The sequence below is a fragment of the Carettochelys insculpta genome, chromosome 2 (assembly GCF_033958435.1).
Source record: "Carettochelys insculpta isolate YL-2023 chromosome 2, ASM3395843v1, whole genome shotgun sequence".
Taxonomy (NCBI): domain Eukaryota; kingdom Metazoa; phylum Chordata; order Testudines; family Carettochelyidae; genus Carettochelys; species Carettochelys insculpta.
The window spans coordinates 98,978,571-98,994,717 of NC_134138.1; positions in this window are offsets into that span (position 1 = coordinate 98,978,571).

The window sequence follows — 16,147 nt, forward strand, 5'->3', positions numbered from 1 at the left end:
GCAGGGGTCCAGACTTGATGACCTCCTGAGGTCCCTTCCAGCTCTAGCATTCTATGATTCTATGACCCTGTACCTGGAGTGGAGCTGTGCACACACAGACCCCCATGGATCCCCTGCAGCTCCTTGATAGGGATGACCAATGACCAGGTCCAGCAGCTGGGCATGATTGTCCTCACTGTCCTGTACTGTCTTTGGCAGATGACCCCCAGCTGCCATGATACTGCAGGCCCTTGCCACAGAGCACCATCCACACCCTGTCCCACACAGTGCTTAGGGCACTACCCCCTAGAACTGAGTGGTGGGACCTGCTCATCAGGGGCAAGTGGGATGACAAGCAATGGCTCCAGAACTTCAGGATGAGGAATGAGACACTCCTGCAGCTATGTCATTGGCTCATCCCAGCCCTTCAGCACCAGGACACCTGGATGCAGCCCACATGCCCCCTGGAAAAGAGGGTTGCAATTGCTATATGGAAGCTTGTTGCCCTGGACAGCCATGGATCAGTTGGCCACCCGTTTGGGGTGGGCAAAGTCACTGGAGCTGTCCTCATGGAGGTAAGTCAGGTTCAGGTCACACACCCAGCATGAGGAGGGAGTTGCTGGGGGAGGGGGACCATCGGGGCAGGGGGCCCTTTGGGAGATTGTGGAGGTGAGAGTGAGATGGTGGGCAGGGGACTCCCAGGCACCCTGACAGGCACCTCCTAAGGGTGCACATCCTCCATCCCATGCGGGACGTTTGGACAATCAATGCCATCCTCCTGTGCAGGGCTGGGACCTTGATGCTGCCTTTGCAGGCCTGGGCTTCCCCAACTGCTTTGGGGCCCTGGATGGGACCTACGTTGCCATCTGGACACTGGACCACAGGGCAGGGTGACATGAATAGAAAGAGGTATCGCTTGATAGTGCTCCAGGCCCTCATGAATGTTTGTGTGGGCTGGTCCAGGCAAGCCTACAGTGCCTGGGTTTTCCAGAACTCTTGGCTCAGGTCCAGGATGCAGGAGGGGACCTACATCCCCCTCTCCCCCAAGGAACTCCTAGTCAGGGACTTGACTATGCCCCCCTGCAGCGTAGCTGCTGCCACCTACTCCTTGCACCTGCGGCTCCTGCCCCTACACATGACGTACTGACCCAATCCAGGACCTTTTTTAAATGAGGCCTTTGCTAGGGACCCCCAATGACCCTCTGTGACTCCCCCCCCACACCCATCCCTCACCACTCCTCCTTACACACCCACCTCTCACCACTCCCACAGGTACATGGGGGTGGTTGAAAATAAACGTTTAAGCTATTAAACTGGACTTTCTTTAAATAACTTCATGAACAAAAGGGGCTATATATGGGGAGAATGGGGTTATGTACAGTGTGGTGGAGGGAGCACCTGAACCTGGTTGGGGGGGCTGCAACCCATGCCAGCTGTGGGAGCACCTACCACCCTGGGTTTGGAGTTCCTGTCAAGGCTGACGTGGGGCAGGGACAATGGGGAGGTAGGGGCACGGTGGGGGGTGCTGCAACCATGGTCTTGTGGGGAGCGGGAAGCGGGGGAAGTTGGTCTGGCGTGCTCTGGCCTGGTGTAGCCCACCCTAGCCACAAGCAGCCAAGCCAGTTCCAGCAGGCTAGCTGGCAGGAGGTCAGGCAGGATCAGGGCAGCGAGGTTATGGGTAGCAGGGGGCTGTGGGTGGAGCTGTGGGGAGGCAGGGGAAGCCGCTTGGTGACAGCCCAGGTGAGGGCCTGGAAGGCCACAGCAACTTCGTCCCAGGGCTCCAGCCACCACTCCATGTCTGCCACCTCCTGCTCCAGCCAACACCAAAGCACAGCAGTCTGCTCGCAGGTGGCCACAGTCTGAGCAGCTGCCTCCTCTTCTCCCTGTGGAGGCAGCAGCAGTGGCGGTGCAGCCTCCAGAAGCAGGTTCACTGGCAGCAGTGGTGGGGGTGCCCCGGCCCCATCATCAATGGGGGGTAGGGGCTCCCCTGGCCTTGGGCAAGGCTCGCCCAGCCCTCAGGCAGTGACACTGTGGAGACAGAAGGGGAGTGAGGGGCAACCCATCAGTCCTACAACCTGTCCCTGGGGGCCATGACCCTCCCCATGGCCAGCTGCCCCCATCTGAAGGCCCAGGGGCCCTGGAGGATCCCAGGCACCCGGCAGTCCCCGCATGGGTGAGGCACATGCCAGGTGCAGTCTATCCCCCTTGCCCAGTCTCCCTCCCTGGGCTTGCAGGTTGTGGTGCTGTCCATGGGGGCAGGTGCTGAGTGCCATACGCGGCCCACTCCAGGAGCCAGGGGATGTGGCCAGCCACCCAGGATGTGTCAGGATGGGGTTGGTGGCAGTGCAGCTGGCCTGCTGCCAGCTGTGACAGGTGGGCAGCCCCACCCCCAGCCTGGAGTGTCCGAATTACCAGTTACCTACCTGAAGGTCCCTCAGGGACTTCAGGGGGAGGACCAGATGGAGGGGGCTTGGTAGCTCAGCTATGACCAGGGACCCTTCCTCATCTGAGGACATTTCCAGCTCCTGTTCCTGGGTCCCGCCCAAGGCTCCCAGCTGGTCGTCGGCCTCTAGCTGGGGCTCCACCTCGAGCACTGCTGTGTTGAGGATGGTCCCTCGCTCAGCTGTGTCCTTCACCCCCAGGAGCCAATCTACTTCTTTGGGGGCGGGGGTAGCCAGTAGGTGCTGCCCCTGAGCAGCTGGCTGAGTGCTGTACCTGGCTGCATGCCTGCCGCAGCTCCTTCATCTTTGATCAGACCTGGCTGGCAGTGCAATGGGGAGGAGGTGGACCTGGGAGGACACTCCTATCAATGGGTGTGTGAATGCCATGGCATTATGGCGATGGCTGCTGGCATGCCGCAGGCATTCTTCATTCCCCCACAGTCCCAGCAAGTCCTTTATCATGGCCTCAGTCCAAGTGGGGGCCCTCTTCCTTGTTCCTGGGAGCCCTCTGATGGGGGGGGACCCCTGGAGGGTGCGGGGGACCTGTGAGCTGGCCATGGTGCCAGGGGGGTGCCTGCTGACGCTTGCCTGTGGGCTGGAGAGCGTGCTGGCAGAGGCTCATGTCCCTGCTGCTAACACACTCTCAGCTTCCTACCACAGGGTTTCTGGGGCCCGTTGTTTTCAAACACAGTCAGATGCAGTGACCATACAGCCCCACTTGTGTGGCAGGGGCATCTCCGCCTACCAGCTGGCCAGTGCTATGGAGGACTGCTCTTTAGCAAGAGCAACCCTCAGAACATTTACACACATTCTTTCAAAAGAAGGTCCTTCTTCTTTCAAAATTGCTCTGTGGTCTTTCAAAAGTACTGGTGAAAGAATGCATTTCATGGGTGGAGGTGCTGCAGGACCTTTCGAAAGATCCCCTTCTTTCAAAATTTTTTTCCAGAGCACTTGCTAGTATTGGCTTGGCCTTTTTCCCTCCTCCCTAGTCCTTGGTTCAGGTAAAAGCTTTAGGAATAGAGTTCTTTCTCTCTAGCCTGGGCCTCCAGCCTTTTTAGCATTCTTTAGACTCTGCTCTTAATCTTTACTTGATTAAGTAGCTTTGCTCACTGTTCGTATCTTTGTTTTTATTTGTTTGACATGAGAAGCTATTTTAAAATAATTATTGCAGAATAGGTTATTCCAGAATAGCTATTCTGGTCTATGTCCCCATTTAGACAACACCTCAGCCTGGGATCTGAGAGTCAAGCTCTCACTCCTTATTTCTTAAGCATTATTAACATTTAAAAAAAAATCCTACAAGCCAAATTATGGCCATGGTGACACCGATGCAATCCTTTGTCTTCATTGTGTTTTCACCTGTACAACAGCTGCGTGGAATTTACAATTCTGATAACACCCAAGAAGTAAACTCCACAATGCTGGCTCTGAATTTGTCACAAGAGTGCAAAGCAGTAAAAAAGAGTTGTCACTGAAGTCAGCAGCCATGACTGAATTCACACAAGGAGCAAATGTGTTGCTTAAGAAGCTTCCATACTTACGGTCACTATTCAGAGCAGATTTGTACTATTAGCTTCACCTTCAGCAGTTCTCCTCCTACCCTCAGTTATGGGTCAGACCCCCTGTCCAGGCCTCTGCCCTCTCCCTTCCTCTTTTCTTGTTACATTTTCCTCATCTGCTTACATAACTTCACCATATACACCCCAATGTTTTCCTGATCAACCTTTTTACTTCCTGACTGGTCTCAGTCCACTTAGCCTACTGTTTCTCTCACTTTTACACTTAGATGCCTTCCTGCAGACAATTTACATGTACAAACCTGAATCCCTGCTCTTTTCTCTAAAATCCTCTCAACCTCCCCAATTCTCTGTTGCTGTCTTAGTCAGTCCCATAGCTTGAGTATTATCTCTGGCTCCTCCCTCTTTTATGCCCAACACATTGAAACTACATCTACATATTGATGTTTCTTCCTTCATGAGCTTTCGGAGATTTATCCTTTGTTGCTTCTCCAGCCAACCTAATTTCTTGCCCATGCCTTTATCTGCATAGCTTGAGCAGCTCGCTTCTTTCACTTCCTTGACACTGATCTCACACCTGCTCCACTTTATACAAAATGACCAGTCGTAGATTACTTTCAAGGCCCAGCATCCTGACATCCTGCCCCGTATCAGTCATTTTGTCTGCTCCCCTATTCAAATACATCAAGTTCAAACTCCTCAGCTCAACTTTCAAAGTCCCTAATAAGAAAGGTGACCACACCTCCCTGTCCCAAACCCAGGATAGGGAGATATGGGGGGAAGGGATGGCTCTTCCCAGCTCTCCCAGGGAACCAAGCCCTGGGGAGCTGGCACTCCCACCCGCCCCTCACCAAGCCCTGGGAAAGTGGCAGCTGCGAGCACTCCCAGCCCCAAAGCCCCAGGAAAATGGCGTCAGCAGCTGCTTCTGACCCTAAGCCCTGGGGAAGCAGCAGCAGGCACTCTCAGACTCAGAGCCCCAGGGAAGTGGCAGCCAAGGGCACTCCCGCTCCCACCCCCAACCCCAAGGGCCTAAATATGGGACAATTAGTTCCTTTTAAAAAATAAGTTGGGACACCGTTTTGGCATCCCAAATACGGGACCATCCCACCGAATACGGGACAGATGGTCACCCTGCTGATAAGCCTGGCCCACCCCTTCTATCCACTCTTGTCTCTTAGTGCTTTTGTCCCTTGCCACACAGTCTCTTGCTTGTTCACCCCTTCCACAGCTATCTTTGTGTTTTGTACCGTGCTACCTTCTGTACCTTCCGTACAGAAAAGGTACTTCCTGGAAATGAGCATGATCTGTGAGGCTATACTTCTTCAAATCCATTCTTAAGATGGACTCCTGCCCCATTCCTACAAGAAATCATCCAAAGATAAATGGCTAAGATGAGCAGCATATGGGATGAGGGGACTCTAATTTTTAATGTAATTGCAAAGCTAAAGTAAAGTTTTAAACATTGCACATATATATAATTGTAATCCAGAGGCACTGAACCCACTGACAAGGGCTACTGCCTTAGCTGACAGCCATCTCTGAACTCAAGCTGTAAAGGCCTTTAACTTTAGTCCCTGGGGTCACAGCTTCCTTCCCTCCTGCCAGCAACCTGGGTCCATTGGCCTTACAGTTATACAAAATTTTAATTGTATATACTGTGCGGTGAGTATTACGTAACAGATAAGGGCTGTTATTTACTACAGCGCCAATAGTCTTATTTCAACATCTGCTAACATGTTCCCATTATTAAATTACTCTAATAATTGGTGCATTATTACAAATATGAAGACAGGGTGATTGCCAGACCAGATATAAAGTTTTTAAACAACTAGAATTAAAAGTTGATTATCACAAAAAGAAAACCTTTAAAGGGTGAATCTAAAACTGGATGATGAGGTAGTTTGCAGCTGAGGCTGATATGTTTATTGTATACGAAGACACATAAGGAAAAATAGGAATACGTAGATCTCCTATGCAGAGATAAATGTGTACTTTAAAAGTTAAACTCATCCTCAGACCAAGCAAAATCACTTTACAGTAACAGAACTAATTACAACTTTCAAAACCTCTAACTAGGCAAAGACTGTAAACAGCATTTCATAATGTAGAATCACTAATCACAGAAGCTACAGCCATCTCCAGATCTGAAGAAGTGGGTCTGTCCCACAGAAGCTCATCACCTAATACATTATTTTGTTAGCCTTTAAAGTGCTACATGACTGCTGTTTTGTTTTGATAGATACAGCCTAACACAGCTCTCTTTCTGTCACTACCCTAGAGATAAGAAAGCAGTCCAGTAGCACTTTAAAGATTAACAAAATAATTTAGTAGGTGATGAGCTTTTGTGGGACAGACCCACTTCTTCAGATCATAGCCATACCAGAACAGATTCAATATTTAAGGCACAGAGAACCAAAATAGTAATCAAGGTGGACAAATCAGAGAGCAGAGCGGCAGAAGGGTGGGGGGTAAGTCAAGAATTAGATAAAGCAAAGTATGTAAAAGAGTCTTTATAATGAGCTAGAAAATTGCCATCCCAGTTCAAACCACATGATAATGTGTCGAATTTGAATAAAAAAAGAGATTTCAATAGGGCTTGCAACAACTTTGTCCACATATCTATTCTGGAGATACCATCACTGGACCTAATCAGTTTACTCACAGAATCATGGGCACATTCTCATGTTCCTCAATTAACATCATATATGCCATCATGTGCCAACAATGTCCACATGCTTTGCATATTGGACCGACGTCAAACTCTTAGACAAAGAATTAATGGGCATAAACCAGACATAAAAACACTCCTGATTCACAAACCTGTCAGCCAGCTCTTTAATGGAGTTGGCCATTCTGTTAATGACCTGAAAATCTGTGTTTTACTGAAAAGGAACTTTAACAGCCCTTTGGAAAGAGAGGCTGTTGAACTCTCTTTTATATTCAAATTTGGCACATTAACACTTGGTTTGAACTGGGATGGCAATTTTCTAGCTCATTATAAGGACTCTTTTACATACTTTGCTTTATCTAATTCTTGACTTACCCCCACCCTTCTGCCCCTCTGCTCTCTGATTTGCTCACCTTGATAATAATTCTTCTGATTTGTCAACCTTGATTACTATTTTTGGTTCTCAAAACAAAAATCAGTCAAGTAGCACTTTAAAGACTAGCAAAGTAGTTTATTAGGTGAGCTTTCGTGGGACAGACCCACTTCTTCAGACCATATCCAGACCAGAACAGAGACCAGAACAGACTTTCACTGTTCTGGTATGGCTATGATCTGAAGAAGTGGGTCTGTCCCACAAAAGCTCATCCCCTAATAAATCATTTTATTAGACTTTAAAGGGCTACTGGAGTGCTTTTTTGCTTTGATAGTATCTAGCCTAGCACGGCTATCTGTCTGTTACTACCCTAGAAACAAGCCTTCTCTACACATGCCTCTTACCTTCTCACTTGATTAACCCATGACACTGCTCATCAGTTGGGGAAAGCCGCTTCTAACTCCTTTAGACAAAGAGTCAAGGGGCACAAATCAGACATTAAAACACTCCAGATCCACAAACCAGTTAGTCAACATTTTAATGGAATGGGCCATTCTGTCAATGACCTCAAGGTATGTGTGTTACTGAAAAGAAATTATCGCTCTTTTGTAGAAAGGGAAGCGGACGAATTGATATTTATATTCAAATTCGGAACATTAACACATGGTTTAAATCGGGATGTGAATTTTCTGAGTCACTATAGGGGCTCGTCTGCATACTTAACTCAATCTAATTATTGATCTTCCCCCCCACCCCTCCACTCTCTGATTTGCTCACCTTGATTATCTTTTTCTGATTTGTCCTCCTTGCTTACTGTTTTTGGTTCTCTGTGTCTTAAATATTGAGTCTGTTCTGGTCCGGCTATGGTCTGAAGAAGTGGGTCTGTCCCACGAAAGCTCACCTAATAAACTATTTTGCTAGTCTTCAAAGTGCTACTTGACTGCTTTTTGTTTTAATAACAAAAGCAGGTTATTACAGCAGCCTCCCCCGTGCTTCCAGGACAGCAGGAGTGCCAGGATCTGTTTTGCTGCTGTCTGATGCCTGGGACCACAATGGAATTTCTCACCTGGATTTTGCCATCCTTAGTTCTGCTGTGCACCCAGCAGCACAGGCACAGCAGGTAAGCGGGGAAGGTCCAGGATTTTCACTTATGTGTTATTATCCGCCTTTGCCAAGGTCGCTCTGAGTCTCCGAGCTGCAAGGGATCTCGATGCCCTGCTTTTGTTATTGGCAGAGAAGCAGCGCTCTCCAGCTGAGCAGCGGCATCCCGGGTTAATCAAGTGAGAATCCTGTTACCGTTCCTGCTGCTTGAATCTGAGGCTCAGTTTGAAGCAAGGTATTGTTGCTCAGCAGCAGCAGCCCCCACAACCTCTCCAGTGCCTGAGAGACACACAGTCAGCCCTCCTCTGCTCCTGGGCTGTGCCCCGGGCTCTGCCTCATGCCAAGGAGAGCAGAAGCAGCACAGCAGCACTGCTGCTCCAGGGTGCCATCCTCATTCACAGGGGCTTTTCAGAGGCTTTTTCCAAGCAGACCTCCTTCTGTGCAAAGCTGGTTGCTGAAAATAACCCCCGAAATTACAGACTGGATCCTACCAAGCGCGGGAAGAGGCGAACTACAAATGCTCCCCTCCAACTGAACTCACTTTAATATGAATACGCGTAAAGTGAGTCTGCATAAAGCGAGGGTCTACTGTGCACTCATTCCTCACTGTGTGTGCAGAGTTGGTTCCCAACTTTCTGCTGCTAGGTGAAAACTCGTAAGAGGGACACTAAATTACCATTAAAATACAAGTAAAAGTCTGTGATTGGTTCCAAGCATTTGTAATTTGGCAAAGGAGTGGCAGCACGTGGTACTCCTTTTGAAAGGGAAGTGAACTTTGGGTTGAGAGGGGTTGGAGAGGGTTAAAGGCTGGGGCAGTTTGGGGCTATGAGTGGGAGGGAGGGTTAAAACCTCATGGAGGGTTGGGGCCGTGGGGTAGACGGGGGCTTAAGGCTGTGGTGGGTTGGGCCCATGGGGCAGGGGGTCAGGCTGCTGCAGGTTGGGTCCATGAGATGGAGGAGGGGGGTTAAGGCAGCTGCAGATTGGGTCTGTGGAGCAGGTGGTGGGGTTAAGGTTGAGGCAGGTTGAGTCTGTGAGGCCTGTGGAGGGGGTCAGGCTGCAGTGGGTTGGAGCTGCATGGCCAGCAGGGAGTTTAAGGCTGTAGCAGGTTGAGTCTGCAGGGCCGGCAGGGAGTTTCAGGCTGCAACAGGTTGGGTCTGCAGGGGCCGGCGGGTGGGAGGGGGTGGTCACGCTGTGGCAGGCTGGGTCTGCAAGGTCGTGGGTAAGGCTTCTATTAGCAGGGCAGAGTTCACTCATCTAGTAAACAAAGGTAGGTATAGGTGGCCCGCCTTTCAGCGAATACTCATGAGTAAAGTACTTGTTTTTCTTATATGTGCTGAAAGGGTTTTATTTTTCTTTCATACGAACATAACTGAAATTTCCCTCAGTTTGGAGTCTATTAGGCAGGTTGGAGGAAGCCCTGCTAACTGCAGGGATGAAAACGGGGCCAACATAAAAAGTTTACTCACTCCTGCTATAGAGCATTATTGTTTGCGTTTTTGTCACAGAACACAAAATGTTCAGAACTATTTGTTGTATAAGCCCCAACCAGAGGCACACTCATATCAGAAATAGTTTTCTCTCTGATACTCTTTAGAATAATTTTCTGATGTCAGAAAAACAAATGTTTTCCTCATTCTTGATGCCTTCTTTTCTCAAAGCACCCAGACAGAATAGTGCTGTACATAAATTTTACTAATCATGTCTGAACTGTATTGGTATCTAGTCCACTTTGTCTAGACCCTAAGGATACATCAACACGAGAGAGTTTTGTAGATAAAATTGGGATTTTGTCAACAAAACTCGAGGGGACATCTACACACAAAATGCATTTTGTCAACAGGAACTATCGACAAAAAAGCTGTGTAGATGCTCTGGTGGGCCCTTTTGTTGATAGCGCACATCAAAAGATCGATCCATTTTTGTGTGTAGATGGGATCTGTCGACAGAAATTTTGTCAGAACATCTCTTCTGACAGTAACTTTTGTAGCCAGATGCTTCTAGTGTAGACGTAGCCTAAGACTATGTCTACACAGCAGCATTATAAGTGTTTGAAATAGGATATTCTGGAAGATATATTCTGGAATAGCTATTTCAAAATAACACAGCTACACACACAATGAATTTTGAAATATTGCTCAGAGCTTCTACACACAGTAGAGCCTAGTTTGAAATAGAGCCATTGGATGTATTGATTTATTTCGAAATAGGCTCTATTATCTGTCTACACATCCCCTAATTTGAAATAGCTATTTTGAAATAGGCACTGTTCCTCATGGAATGAAGTTTACCTGTTTCAAAATAAGACAAGGTTGTGTAGATGCTAGCAAAGTTATTTAAAAATAAATAACTTTGCTGTATAGATCTCACTAAAAGTCCTATCTTCACACACGTGCAGAGCTCCATGTAAACCCTGGGATCTGTCCTCTGGAGCCAGTCTCTTTGATGGTTCTAAGTTTTTGTCAGAAATCTGCACGGACTCACCCCAGGACATTACAGTGCAAAGGTTTTGCAAGTAAAGAAAAAAGGATGAGAGGGTGAAGTATTTCAACAGTGAAAGCTGGTATGGCGGCATGGATAGTATAGTAAGTGGACAGGACACAGACTTTAGTTGTTGGAGAGCTGGCTTCAACTCCCAGATGAGTGACAGGTTTCATGTATGACATAGAGTAAGTAGCTTGCTTTATCCTGTCCCTCAGTTTCTTGTCTGTAAAATGGTAATAAGACCCCTTTATATCAGAGGGGTATTTTGAAGATAAAACCCATTAACAATGGTGAATACGATGATGATAAGGCCTGTATAAGGGCACAGATGAGCAATGTGAAGATCTGATATGCAATATGTTGTTAGAATCAACAATTGCTGCCCCTCTTTTTCAATGTTTCCCCTGCAAAACAGTCATAACTTCCATTTGCTTTGATTCTAACCCAATCCATGGTTAGGTCCAGTGATGGTATCCCTAGAATAAATATGTGGACAAAGTTGGCAGCAGGGTTTGTTGGAAGGAAAAGTTCCAGGATTAGTATTAGTGTGGTGTAGTCTGTGATTGCTAGTGAGAATCTTTCTTAGGTTAGGACGTTGTCTATAGGAGAGGACAGGCCTGTTACCTAGGGCCTTCCGGAGTGGAGCATCATGATCTAGAATAGGTTGCTCTGGAGATACCATCACTGGACCTAACCTGTTAGTTACAAGATCAAGGGCACATTCTCATGTACTTCAACCAATATTATATATGTCATTATGTGCCAACAATGCCCCGCCACTATGTACATTGGACAGACTGGGCAAACTCTTTGCCAAAGAATGAATGGACACAAAGCTGACATCAGGAATCTCAACACACATAAGCCGGTCAGTGAATACTTCAGTGGAGTGGGACATTCTGTTAAAGACCTGAGAATTTGTGGCTTGGAACAAAGAGACTTGAAAAACAGATTACAGAGAAATTTGTGAATTGGAGTTCATATTCAAATTAGACACTTTAACACTTGGTATGAACAGAGACAACAGTTATTCATGCATTACAAGGACTGCTTCCCTTCCTCTGATACTCATAATTATCTTATGTAAGACACTTAACATCCCCCCACCCTTCACCCACCTCCTTCAGCCCAATGTACTTGATTTGTCAGTTTTTCCTGCAATTTTTTTGGACGTCTGTACTTATAGATGTCATTCTGTACTAGAAATGCTATTGCGCTGATGAAGTGGGTCTGTTCCATGAAAGCTCAACACTGAATAGGTGATTTTGTTAGTCTTTAAGGTCATTGAAGTCTAACAGTACACTCCTGCAAGTAAATTAGCAATCCCTCATTAGCAGTACTAATGCACTGTAAAGTTCAAAACTAACCTTTTTCAAATAATAATTTATGTTAATCTCCAGGTTGAATGTCCTTTAGCAGCTCTACCACTCACATATGGTTGTATGAGTGACAGTGTGTTCCTGGCTCATGTGCTTTTTATTTTTCAGTTTGGCCCAAATCCTCATAGATAATAATGAAACTCAGGTGCTGAAATACCACTGAGGAACTGGACCTTTCTGCCTCAAACAAATCAGATCCCAAAAGTCTGTGTGACGCAGTGTGGCTGCAAAGCTGAATGAAGACCAACTTCTGTTTTAACTTTTAATCACCTTGCTTGTCTCAGTTTGTGTTGCATCAGGTAGTTTAACCCTCTCATTTGCCCATAAATTATATAATCTGGTGAAGTGTTTGTTGTCTGGTTTAGTTTGTTTACTTATATAAATCCAAGGGTTGAATTAAATATGTAGCCACAATATGTAAAGGACACACCAAACTTGTCCCCTCTATTATCACAGCAGTTGCTTATTAAACATTATTATCCTCCCTGCACAAGTTCTTCATATCGCTGGAAAAGGACTATGACCTCCCAATTCTGGAACCAGCATAAGCACTCCTACCTCCTCTATGGCTCACAATCCAAATGGAAAAAAGGCAAATAATCGTGGGAGAAGAGATGCACTCAAAACACCCATGACAAATAATGAGTAAAACTGTACCTAATTGAATTTAAGCCTTTCATTTCCTATACATGTGGTGAAATTAATTAAATAATTAAAAATAGGGTTGATTTTTTTAAACACCTGAGAACTTACAAATTGCCAACCAATAAATAAATAAATATGTAAATAATGCCCTCATCAAGGCCTTTCTGTTCAATTTTTAGTAGAGAGTGAGTTTGCTTTACAAGCTCGCTGGTAACATGTTTGAATGAGTGTGCAATGCACTATGTGAATTGTTAACATTATTTTAATGCTGTGAATTTTAAAATTTTGTAAAATCGCCCAAAGCCTGTGATGGACATTTATAGCCTTATAAACCTTATCAAAATACAGTTGTTTAAGTAGGTTTGTACTTATTTGGGAAACCCACACATAACAGTAACACTAACAATCATGTTAACAGCTTTTTGCAACATTAATTTCTCATTAGCCTGTGCAATCTCCTGTAATATATAGGAGTGCTCCCAGGAACAGTATTTCACTGAGCGCACAGACATACCCAGAAAAGGAGGAAACAGCTTGACAATCAAGTCTCATTACCAACTAAATAGGGAAGAACTACTGTGATGTTTCCCCAGGATGTTAAAAAAAATTCCCACGTGGCTTTTCTGACTGACATCTATTACTAAGAAGATGATGAGTCTGTGATCTTATTACCGGAACATCTTTTCTGTGTTCTGTAACAACTTGTCAGGAACCCAGACGCTTTACCTTCACTGTGGAATTTATTCTTCTTTGTGTCTCAATATTTGTCTAAAGTAAACCTTCAGGTTTTGTGAAAGGTGCCAGATTGAAAGCACTAGGAATATTAGTCTTCAGTTTAGCTGAAAGACATGTACAGTACAGCACTTTTTTCCTTTTTGGCAATGCACCTTGACCCAGGAGGAGTAGCATCTTGGAGGAAGTAAGACCACCTTGAGAGGGATAAAAGTATTTAATTCTTCATTCCATCACTGATATCTCTGCTGAGATTGCTAGTGAAGGCACTTGTAAGGCATAAAAGATGAGTGTTCAGAAAGCCAGGTCTGTGTGGAAAATAGATTAATGAGAGGCTGTATCTTCTGGCCATCAGGACATGACCAGCTTTTACTATATCTACTTTGAGTGCACAGATAACTTGCGAAAAGAGAGGAGCATGGTTTTATTAGAAACCAAAGTATGAGGCTGTCCTGAAAAGTCTGAGGGAACTTTGAAAGATTCTTAGTGACCTGTTATACTCTTCACACAGCAAATATAAAATTAATATTATAATTGTGAAGCTGGGCATAAAATAAATGGGAGAGCACTGCCCTTACCTGTAGTTAATTTAAATTTTAGGTAGAAGATAGCTGATAAAGAGATCATATACAATTGCAACAAGTATAAATCTAGAATAGAGAGTCTAGATTATGTTCATACTGTAATCCCTGTTTAAAAGATTGTTCTGGGGCTGAATACTGCAAAGCACTTAGGCTACATTTTGAAAATATTTAGGTGCCAAAAGATGCACAATCAGTCTCTAGTGGGATTTTCAAAAGTACCAGTTTGCACCTTTAGGCACATAAATACCTTAAGACATGGTCCTTAGGCATCTGCATGATTTAAAGTAATCAGGACTACAGTAAAGCAAAGTAGTTACACGCATTTCTTAGGACTTTGCTGAATTCAGTGGTCAATTTCCTTCCGGGATCAAAGCTATGAACAACATAAGAGAATTGCACGTTCCCCAGAGGTATACAAGTTATAAAGGTGGTTGACTCTCTTAACTTGCCTTTATGTAGACTACTGGCTGAGTAAACATTAACGTGCATGACAAAGGAGCAGTGAGGATGCTTCTGTTCAGTGACCACCAAGTTGGTGCTGGAAAATTTTTCTTTGGCACTAAGAGGCCAGGAAAAGATTCTAGGTAGTTTCAAGTCAAACTGACTAAAACTGGACTATTTGTGAGAGTAATACAAGACAGATTTGTCATCTAAGCATTGTTGATTTGATCAGCAGCCAGCACGCATGCAGTTAGTGGACATAAACAATGACTTGTGAAATACATAAAGTCTTCTGGGAGTGTATAAATGAAAGGAGGCCATCATGCTCATGCTGGTCAAAAATTGCCTCAAAGATGCCTTGTGCTCAGCTATCTGCATCCACTTGTTGTCTCTCATTTTACAGTGTTAGCTCTTTAGAGCAGAAGCCATCTTTTTGTTGTATTTATACAGTGCCTACCACATTAGGATCTTGGTTCACAACTAGGGCTTCTAACCACAGGAGTGATATAAAAATAACACTTGGCAAGATCATGACTGTTATAAATGGTGAACAGTAGAACCCGGAGTTGCGGATGCCTGGCTCCAGGCTGTCTGCCACTGACACAAGCTGGGAAACTGACCAGCACTGCCAGCTGACCAGCACTGACCAACTCAGCTGCAGCCATTGGCAGGAGTGGCTGCCCTTGGCTGCCTGCCACTCACAGGAGACAGGAAACAGATTAGTGGTGAGGCGCTGGTCAGTTTCCTGGCTCCCCTGAGTTATATGAAATTTGACTTATGCGTGGTTGCACAAGAACATGTAAGTTGGGGGTCTACTATATGGTCTAACAGTCTGAGCACAGGACATGGTAACAGGAGTGACTGAGAATTCCAACCCTAGCTCTGACAGTTCGGGCTTGATGTTGCAAACCCTTCGTCATGCGTCTTCATTAAGACAGTGACTTACCTCCATGTAAAATCAGGACAGCACTTCTTTCACAGGTGTGTTGTGAAACTAAGTAACTTGACATTTGCAAACTATTGCCAAGATTAAAAGCAAAATGTGGTCTTGTGTAGGAATGAACTGACTACATCATGAGAGAACAATTTGTGACTTTTATTGGAAATGTCAAAGAAGCAGGTATGTGAGAGATCCCAGAAGAGAAATGGGTGACAACTCCAGATCCTACAATGGTAAGATTCTGCTCTGTCCTTCACTACAGTGCTGCTGGAATGCCTCATGCTGAAGGCCTGAGCCACCTGAGGAGATGCGCTGTCTTCACTTGGTCTCAGATCGGAAGAGAGAGACTCTGCTCTGACTCTCTGATGGAGCCGAGAGCGCTGGAAATCAGAGACTCTGCCCTTTGACTGGCGCAGGGCTTTAAACTCAAGTCGTGCGAAAGTTCATGCGACTGACGGTTCTGAAGCATGCAGCATCTCAGGTAAAGAATGTTCATGAGCTTGTGGCGGGAAAATCCAGTTGAAGCTGGATTGACCCAGTTTTACCTATGCTGCCGTTATCAGGCACCTTACAAAATGGAGTTATTCTTCAAAAATGGAGTCGTACAGAAACCATCATGTAATATAAATTACCATTTTTAAAATCACCCGCGTCACTATTGTGAAAATGTAGCCACCAAATGTAGGGGGCAGCGGGTGGGAATTTGGAACTATGTAACCAGTTCTCACTACAGTAAACCCTCAATTTAACAGACCCCCATATAACAGACTTCGGAAATAACAGACGCTGTCTGCCAGGACTCCTGTCCCCCCAGTAAATGCCAGAGACTCACCAGAGCTGCTGCTGGGGCTGGAGGAGCTGCTGGA